At 43.5% G+C, this 10408-nt stretch overlaps 1 pseudogene; it reads right to left on the reverse strand.

Moving 5' to 3' along the window:
• Positions 1-1218: 1218 nt before the first annotated feature.
• Positions 1219-6404, reverse strand: LOC131900208 (cancer/testis antigen 55-like; annotated as a pseudogene).
• Between the last annotated feature and the right edge of the window lie 4004 nt (positions 6405-10408).

A 10408-nucleotide genomic window follows, 5' to 3' on the forward strand; every position in this document is an offset into this window, starting at 1 on the left:
GCAAACAGGCCTCCAAAATGTGCCTAGTCCTCGCCCTCTTGACTTCTTCCTTTCTATGTCTTTTCCACAGCGTATGAACTATTCCACTTTTCTCTCTCTCTCCCATTTCTCCACCACTTAACTCCTTATCACAATGAGGTCTACCTACCTGGTGCCTTGGATGTCTTTCCTGGCTGGATAATTCCTGTCTGTGTGGAACTGCATCAGGCAGAGCTGACTGTCTTTCCAGCAGCTGGGGCCTCGAGGACTTTGGCTGGCTAGTCCCCATCTGAACAGAACTGCATCAGATAATAAAAAATGTTAAAGAATGTGTGGAAATAATCAGTAAGCCAAAGCTAAAACTCAACAAGACATATCCTTTTACTATCTTCCTTTATTATGAGATTGAGCAGGAAAATTGGCTGGTGGGCAGGGGGGAGTAGACTTGTGAAGGAAAATCAAAGTCAAACTGTTTACTGGGGGCCAGGAAATATGGTCAACATATAGAAAGTGCACCAGGGGTGCAGACAAAACCACTTCTCAGTGACATCGAATCACTCAAATGCCGCTGACCCAAGGTTGCATTTATATTTCATCAAAGAGAAAGAAGAAATTTCATGGAATATAGATGTGAGGTGTTCTGAGACCCTTTACCATAGGAAAACCAACATGAACTTCAAGCAACAGGCTTTGATGTTTTCACCTGATTCATGTATACAGAAAAGCTACTCCTATTCCTAAAATTCAGGAACAGAACATATTTTAATGCATGGTAATATTCTCATTTAAATGAGCAAATGAGCTCCTAATAGAACATTGAACAACGTAATAATTATTATTGAACCTGTGCAACACTACTGCACAGAGAATTCAATTACTAAAGTCTTTAACAGTCTCCTGTAGTATTTACCAACTGCTGCAAGATGGAAAACACTCGCCACCTTTATTTATATGGAAGTGAAATACTAGCATAGAAAGAGGTAACATTGGCAGTAAAGTGCATACTTTACTTTATCGTGAGGGCAATTGTGAATGTGACCTGATGGTAAGTTGTTTCTTCTACATTTAAGAACCAACTGGGCACATTTTTGAATGGATAGGGCATCTTCCAAAAGTGAATCCATGTCACCAACAAAAAAACCCAAGAGTCTTCAAAAGAAAAAGTCTTGAGTGCATATATATTTATTTTGCTCATCCATACTACTTTATTTAACCAGGCGTTTCTGCAATGCAGTAATATTAAAAAGGATTAAAAATGATTGGTATAGACAACATCTCCACGGGAATCACAGACACCACTCTACGAGTGTAATGTGATTGAATTCTGTCTACTACAATCACATTAACAACGTCATATAATGCAGGTGTATAACCAGGGTGAGAATGGAGAGAATCCAAAGTAAAAAACATACTGGCTTCCACCACACCGGTTCTTACATCAATAGTGGTAACACAGACCTATGATGGAAAATGAAGGCAATGAGTATGGAGAAGCATAACCCACCACAGATGGCCCTCAACAACCCCTTGGCTCTACTCAGCAGGTCCTTCAACACATCACTGATTCTCATCCTTGACACACAGGGAATGCCTGGGTACTGTGTTAACACAATGAGTCACCATCCCACATCACTCCTATTAAATCAGAGAAATAAGACAAACATTGGGTGTCTTATGAAACGATGTGCCCTGTAGGCTACCCAACATGGCCTCACACTCTATCTCTTGTGTGACGAGAAGACATGCCCTTCAGGCTACCCAATATGGCTCCACACTCTTGTCTCCTGTGTGATGAGAAGACATGATTTTCATGCTACCACATGACCTCACACTCTATCTCCTTTGTGATGAGAAGACATGATCTTCATGCTACACAATGTGACCAAACACTCTACCTCCCTGACTTTACATCTCATTCTCAGGCTGTACTGACCAAGGTCTTATCCACATTTATTAGCAGGCCGAACACTTCAAACCCAGTGCACTCAAAGTTTCCCCACAATGGCCTCACAGCCAAGGCGATTTCTAACTGTTGTCCACAGAACATCCTAACATCAAGTAAAGTGCACAAGCTAGGAGTTAACAATGTGTATATTCTACATTATTTTCCGCTTATTTCCTTTTCAATCAGTGAATTTGTCCACTTTGGCAGGGGATACACTACCAAACATACCAAACAAAATCCTGGGCAATAAAACTAACCAGGAAGGAAGAACAGGCAGCTACCTGCCCATGACAAGGGCAACATGGAAGCAAATTACCTCATCCGAATTCTGGGAGCTTAAGTGGCTCATGGTGTGGATGTTCATGATTGAAGTGCCCGGCTTCATGGAATACTCAACCAGCAACAAGTCTCCTTTGCAAGGCATGAATTCTAAAACAGCCAAGAACATTAGAGGTGTAAATATTATGGCACTCAGGTCATGTCACAATACCTAAGAACCTCCATTACGGCAATATGCTGACAAACATTTCCTGAATGCAAAGTAACTTTTTCAAATACTTACACAGACATCTCAAATAACTTCCTACAGGAAGGGATGCTTAAGGCCCTTTAAACACTAGTTCTCCGACAATGATTTATTCACAGACATGGATAACTAAAAACCGTGTGTCTCAGAGTGAAAGTTACAGCTAGGAGTACTGGATTTTCTCATCAAGTAGTCATTTTGAGATCTCTTTTGGGGATGGAAGCCAGGAACACAGTAGGATCACATGCGTCAACCTTGGTACCTAGGCTAGGGACAAAATATGAGAGCCTATCTGATGAATATTCTGGAAAGAGGACACAGAAAGAAAGAGGCCTGTCTGCACCTTTGCTTTGAAATGGTGGATGTATGTTCAAGATAAATCTCTTATACTTGTGTGATGCTATCATTGATGATATTTTGCATGTATCCTGATGCAGTGGCAGAAAGATTATGACCTAGGCACTCAGAAGAGTCAGGGATGGGTTTGCTAAGGTCATGGACAATTCTCAGATGCATAGTGAGTTTCAGGTAACTTAGAGGAACCCTGTATGAGAAATCAAAACAGCCAAATGAATCAACTGAGTAGTGAAAACCACATGGATGCATGATGATGGCATTGGGAGGACAGGACTGTTATGTGACACTTAAAATACTGCCCATTTTCCCCATTTTTATGGTACCTCACTTTCAATTTCAAGGACACTTCCCACACTCTTGCTCTTTGCTTTTAAAACTATAAATCTTACCTCCAGAAAAGAGTTGGACAGGGAAAGATGTTTCCTTGTCGATATAGATGCTGTCCTGTGTGACCAAGCTGAAAACACTTAATACAAAGTTCTCTGTCAAGGTCTGATTGCTCAGTACCATCCACAGGGTTAGTCACAGTTTTCACCTATAAGAGAAGGAGACAGTGGTTGAAGGAAAAATAAAAATTACAGGCAGGAGACTGTACACTTACCAAGGATGCCCCATGAAAACAACAGCATTTTAATGAGTTGACCTAACAGAGTTGTAAGGGTGCTTGCAGGACACAGGATTCCTTGTCAGAGACCTGGACTTTATTAGTCATGCCAAAATAGCACTCCTGTGGCAGAAATCTTTTAAGCGACTGTTCTCAAACCTAGACCATACATTACTGATCCACCATGGATCTGAGATGATGACATCAATTGTGTCTGTGCTTGCTCCATGGATTGGCAAGTGCCTTGCAACTGTGAATTTCACACCTATGTTTAATGTTCTCACAAACTCACCTTCTGACCTTAAAAAGACAGTGCTTTTGCTTTCCAGGAACTCAACATCCAATAGTGTAAAATATACTTCTAAGCACGCTATAGCCATGGCTATAACTCAAATTAGAAAAGAATTTCGTACATTTCCACAGGTTAAAAAATTAGACTGAGTGATATTGGTGGTGTAATTGGGGAAATGGGCTTTGCGGGGTATGCGAAGGAAGAGAAATGGGTTACCTGGGAGATGGGAGTGGAGTAGAATAAAGTTGACAGAGACAAGAATAAGCAGCGCAATTTTGGAGAACAAGGAGGGAGAGCATGTTATTCCCTATCTGGGCCTGGGTACGGAAGCAGGAGATGAAGTGGAAGAAATAACCCCCATCACAAGACATTGCAAAGACAAGGCATGCCAGGGCTCCATTCACCTATGTGTGGAAGAATACTACTATTCTGGCTTATTGAGGATTATGATTCTTACTGGAGGTAGTTTCCCTTTGAACATTTCTTCATTAAACAATGTACATTCTCTATACAAAAATATAATAGCCACATGAGCACAAAGCAGAAAACCATCTCCCACAAACCATACTGGATAATTTCACTGTCCAGAACAAGTGACTGGTTACCAGTTTTAAAATCAAAACTGAATATTGTGCATGCTACCAAAATATCACATAAAGACACAGCAAAAGGTGGCAGAAAGGGCCATCTGGAATCACAATGGGTACATGCATAATAATTAGTGAGCTGTGTTTCTCATCGTGTGATACTTTGGATGCAATCATCATGCTGGTTATTGTACTCAGAGCTGTGATAAAACTGGATCCACTGATGTCAAAGGCTGTTGCATGTCTTTTCAAAACCTAACTAATTGCTGTTGCCACCTGCCACTCGGTGTATGACCAGTTATCAGGACAGATGGGTGGTCCTTTCTCCAGGATCCTTTGCACTGAGGAGTGAAGAACTTGGCTCCTGTCTGAGAAATACCATTAACAATCATAGCAAAGAACACAGATAAATTCTTAGACTTGTAAAGAAAAATCCTAAGATACTGTTGGTACCCACAACCAAATGGAGTAGAGTGGATGGTACAATTCATGGTATAGGACCACTTGGAAGCCAGTTATAAAGCAAGGTGTGCATCCTCTAGCACCCTTATATTAAATTCAGATGACTTGAATGTTTACATGCCAATATGTGTATAGATCCCTGAAAGAAATAGGAGTGAATATAGACAGTAGATGAGGCCTGTAATTCCAGCACTTGGAGTCAGAGACTAGGAGGATGGCTGCAAGATTGAGCCTAGCCAAGGGATCACAGTCAATTTGAGGATATGTGATAGAGAGAATAAGACTTTGTTACATAAAACTTAAATGAGCAAATAGGTAAGCAAAAATCATTTATCAGGTGGTTTGTTTGTTTAAAACAAGGCCTTATATTGTATTAGTGGATGACCTGAACGTATTATGTAAGCCAGTCGAACTTTGAACTCAGAGACATTCCATCTGCATCTGCCTCTCAAATATTAGGACAAACCTATGAAACTCACTCTATGTCTACATTAATGTCTGTCTTAATCCAAGGGAGAAATCAAAATTGCACTAGGTTAAGAGACTCTGGGTGAATTCAGGCATACCTTGATTGCTTTTTGGATATGAGTTGTTTCGTTTTCTTCCACGAGAGCAATGACACTTGTCCCAATGTTCAGTGGGACTTTGACACACAACATGTCAGTATTGAAAAAGATAGATTCATTAATCCAGCCATAGTCGGTACAGAGATGGGTCACAATTCCTCTGACTGACTTCAAATTGGAGATATCTATGACATGGATAAACAAAGGGCACAATGGTTCATATCAAATGCAAACAGTCTCTACACAGAAGTCCTACTCTGAGCACCTGTGTAGATGTGAGCACATATCATCACTTCTCTGACCATAACAACCATTCCTGGGCCCTAAGATTGTGACTACTGAATGGCACCTCCATGGCATTTGTGGGTGGCCTGTCCCAGTAAGCCTCTTTAAACTCCCATTATTACTGGTATATGCCTGCCTCAGCAGCAGCAGCAAATGCATAGCCATGGCTCTAAATTCATACCAAGCATTAAAGATATGTGCAGAAGTAAGGACATGTTTCCAAATTGTCTTTTATTCTTCATGAGCATAATGGGTAAGTAATGTTTTGGGATCTGGCTCCAGTATCCTGCTGGGACAACCGGCCACCTAACTTCGTGGTACCCTCCTTATGACTGACTGCCTCCTGGCTTCAGAGACATGTGTGCATGGGGAATAAGGCCAAATTCAGTCTCCAAGTGAGATGTTCCCCTTTTCTGGGGAATACACAAAGGCGTCTTGCAAGGGGAAAGGCAGAGACAGTACAGCCCGCTAAGACTTGTGTCACGTGTTCTTTGAGTTGGTCTACACAGCCTCCTGCTTTGGCCCACCAAGGGAGCTTGGGGCACAGGTCAGTGTTGGCCTAACTCTTGGGAACTCAGGGACACTCTCATGCTCAATAGCCACTCAGGATGGCCGCAGGCCCTTCTCTGCTATCCCTGTCCCACTGCACCTCATGGTGGAGAGAGACCCTTTTTGAGGAGTCTCTTGAATGACAGATAAAGGGACTCTAAGAGGCATACCTGCAGGTTTTTCCTGTGGTGTCTCTTCAGACTCTGTCTTCCACTGAAAGATGACAGAAATCCTCCATAGAAGGTTCATCATGGTGGTGTCACTACTGGCCTGGGCAACACTGAGGGTTACAGTGAATCACCAGGCCTGCTTTTCTGACTCTCAGGACCTGTGCAATGGTAGTGATTAGCTAAAGGGCAGTCCTCAGGAGAGCCAGGGACAGGGTACTGGCCTGGCTGCTGGCAGCTTCCCTTCAAGCTCCCTCTCCAGGAAGAGTCCACCTCTTTCCACTGCCCAGCCAATGAAAGCCAATGGGATGCTTACATCACTGCCAATGAGAGGCCCTGGGTGCAGGCATTTGGCCCTGCTCACCCATTGTGAGTGCATCAATAGGAAGGTCTTTGGGGGGGCCCACCACCCTATTCTTAATTATAAATGTCCAACCTTAGCTTGGCTTGTTTCTACCCATCTTTTCTTAACTGAACCTATCCTATTTACCTTTCGGCCTTAGGCTTTTTTTCCTTACTTTTGTGTATCTTACTTTCACTCTGGCCTCTAGCATCCTTCCCCCTCTCTCGTTCCTAAACCTAGGGATGTAAAAAGAGTCTTGACCACTGTCAGAGCAGTCTCCCTACAGATAGCAAAGGCTTCCACCCATCGGGAGAAGGTGTTCACAAACACTAACAGTACTTATACTCCATGTGAGGAGTTTTCTTCTTTGTAAAGTCAATTTCCCATTGTTCACCGGGGGCAAGTCACTTCAGACGAACAGCAGGAACTCCTTTTACCCCTTGCTTTGGGTTGACCTGTGTGCAGGAGAGACATTGAGAGGCTGAGAGACATTGAGAGAGGTGGCCACCTCTCAGAGCTGAGGAGCTGGGGAGGGATCTATAAATAGGAAAAGTCGTGGGCAAGACAGAAAGGGGCTCCATAGGCATCTCTACTGTCTGTCAGGCTACCTGGTCTGCCTTACAGTTTCCTTGAGCTTCAGGTGTGCTGCCATTTGATGCCCCTTGTCATGGATAACAGCTACCTCCTTAGGGAGCCAGACTGCTTTAAGGACAGCTAGAATTTCCTCTCTGTTTTAGAGTTTTTCTTCCAGCAGTTAATATCTGTGGTGATATTTTGTTGGTGCCCTAACAAATAAAGCTTGCCTGAAGATCAGAGTGTGGAGCTAGCCACTAGTTAACCACAGAGGCCAGGCAGTGGTGGCACACATCTTTAATCCCAGCACTAGGGAGGAGGAAACAGGAAGTGATATGGCTGGGCAGAGAGAGGAATATAAGGCAGGTGGAGACAGGAACTTGCCCCCCTCCACCTTCAGGCTGAGGAATTGGCAAGGTAAGAGGCGGCTATAGCTTGCTCCTTTGTCTCTCTGATCTTTCAGCAGTTACCCCAATATCTGGCTCTGGGTTTTTATTATTAAGATCAATTAGGATTCATGCTATACACCTCTCCTACATAAATCATAACATGGACATGAAAGGTAGCAAAAACATACCTGCAGTCTGTATAAATGTTCACTTTCCCCAGCGTAGGGTCTGAGTGAGACCCATCAGCTCTGCCTTTTGGTCTGATGTGCCCTGTGGCAAGGCTTGTGCCCATATGGTGTCCCATTGGTTAGTTACTGCTGCTCCAGTACTCCTGACTCCATTAGTGACTAGGCTGCTTCCATCAGGAAAGAGATCAGCCTCTGCCTCAGACAGGGGACTGTCCTGGAGGTCTGGAAAACTGGCCTGAGAAATTTCCAGCAAGTCCACATAGTTATGGAGTAGGACCTCAGGGTCATCATCAGACATCAATGTCACAGGGTTGAGATTGTGCACAGCAGCAACTGTGAGATGGAGCAACAGACCCTGATACTGGCATTTGACACCCACTAGCCATTTGCCCCTCTTAAGAGGGTTTCCACAGCATGTGGAGCCCTTAAAGTCAGGACCTGGACCAGGGTGAGTTTGTCAGCTTCTCTTCCTGGTATAGTGGTTTGGGCTATGGCACACAAACAGGATGGCCGACTGGAGACCACCAGGGTTTTAGGGTCTGAGTCAAAATGCCCTTTGCAATGCTCTGAGTCTCATGACTGAGAAGGTGAAACAGTTTAGTGACATCTGGTCGGGCCAAAGCTGGGGCTTAGGTTGGAGCCTGCTTTAGTTCCCAGAAAGCTTGTTCCTCTGTTTCAGTCCACTTCCAAGAATCATCTCCCACAGTAGGAAAATAAAGGGGCTGGGCTATTTCAGCAAAAGCAGGAACCCAGAGCCTACAATATACAGACTCCCCCAGGATTTTGCATGCCTGTTTCTTGTTTTAGGAGTGGTGGTCCTGAGGATAGCTTCCTTCTGGGAAGCCACTGAGAGTTCTCCTACCTAGAGCAAATTTGTATCCAAGATACAAGACCTCTGTTTGTAAGTTGAGACTTTTTCAGAGAGACACGTTGTCCCAAAGTCTGGAGCAGAAAAACCTTTGGTCTTTCGAACGTGTAGTGGTGTTGGCTGCTGCCAGTAGATCATCTACATACTGGAGCAGAGTGGAATGAGGATTGAATTAAGGATTTTTGTATTCCATCCACAAAAGTCATAGGGGAACTTTTGAACTTTTTGGGTAGTCCTGTTCAGTTTAGCTGGCTAGTCTCAATGGGCATTGGATCATTCCATTCAAAGGCAAATATGGCCTGGCTCACTGGTGCCAGGGGACTGGAAAAGAAAGTATCCTTAAGGTCCAGGACTGTGTAGACCTGGACAGGCAGCCACAGGTATGATTAAGGACTATCACCGCACACTTGTAATAACAGTTTACCTGAGCCACAAACAGATGACTCATTCTTTCATGGTGGTCCCAGACTGCCCTTTCGACCTTCTAGGCAGATATCTGCTTTGAAAATTAGGCACCAACATTGCCTTTACTCCTCAAGAAACTAAAATTTCCTGTGCAGCTGCCTACCAACTCAGATAAACTACCCCTCTCTCTGAATAATATTTCCCAACTTTCCAGACTCCAAAGCAGAAATAAATCCTGATCCAGTACTTGCAATAACAGTTTCTCAAAGTTTGGGCTGAGAAAAATCATCCATGCTTGGAAGAGCACCGCCCACCTCTCCTGGGAAGAATCATGACTACAGCCACACCTATAAGGATCCAGCAATATCCCATTAACCAAAAGGCTAGACTGGGAATTGCTCCTTGTATCAAGAGGCTGTCAGATGCTAACATTCTCACCCCATGCCAGCTGGCTTGGAATATGCCTTTCCTCCCTGTCCATAAACCAGGGACCTCAGATAATTAAGACAGTTCAGGATCTCTGGGAGGTAAATAAATGGACTGAAATCATTCATCCTACTGTTCTAAATCCTTACACTTTGCTCAGTCTCCTACTGCCAGAGGACCACGTTTTCAAAAACCCAGTAAGTCCAGTTACCAATGAAAACAGCTCTGCCCCAGCATCTACCAAAAATTTAGCTGTGTGGCCTCCTATTGTTGCAGTAACCAAGGGCTCTTAGAGTCTGAAGAGTGTAGAGCCCTGGTCCCTTCATCCTGATTCACTATCCATCTCAGTTGTGGTTGGAGGATCATTGCTTTCCCAGGCAACTTAATTCCATCTGGAATGAACTAAGACCTAAATGATGGGCACATCTGTGAGGGAACTTTTATTAATTAAATCATCTGAAGTGTAAAGACCCACTAGTAATCTGGATATTTGAAGTGGGAAGATATATCTTTAATCCAGACTTTTGGAGTGAGAAGAGCCGCCTTTAATCTGGACCACACCTGCCGCTGGCAGTCTATATAAAATACATGGAGGAAGGAAGCTTGCTCTCTTTGCCTGCTTGCTCTTGCTCTTAATAGCAAGTCCATTCTTTCGCTGGCATTAGAGCCCACTACTCCGGGATTCTGGTATATACTGAAGACCAGCTGAGACATCCAGCCTCATGGACTGAACAACCACTGGCTTCTTGGACTTCCATTGGTAGATAGCCATTGTTGGACTAGCTGGACCACAGCCTGTAAGCCATTCTTATAAATCATATATATATATACATATATATATATACACATATATCATATATATACATGAATATATGTATATGTATATCCCCATAAGTT

This window comes from Peromyscus eremicus, chromosome X (assembly GCF_949786415.1).
Source record: "Peromyscus eremicus chromosome X, PerEre_H2_v1, whole genome shotgun sequence".
Lineage (NCBI taxonomy): Eukaryota > Metazoa > Chordata > Mammalia > Rodentia > Cricetidae > Peromyscus > Peromyscus eremicus.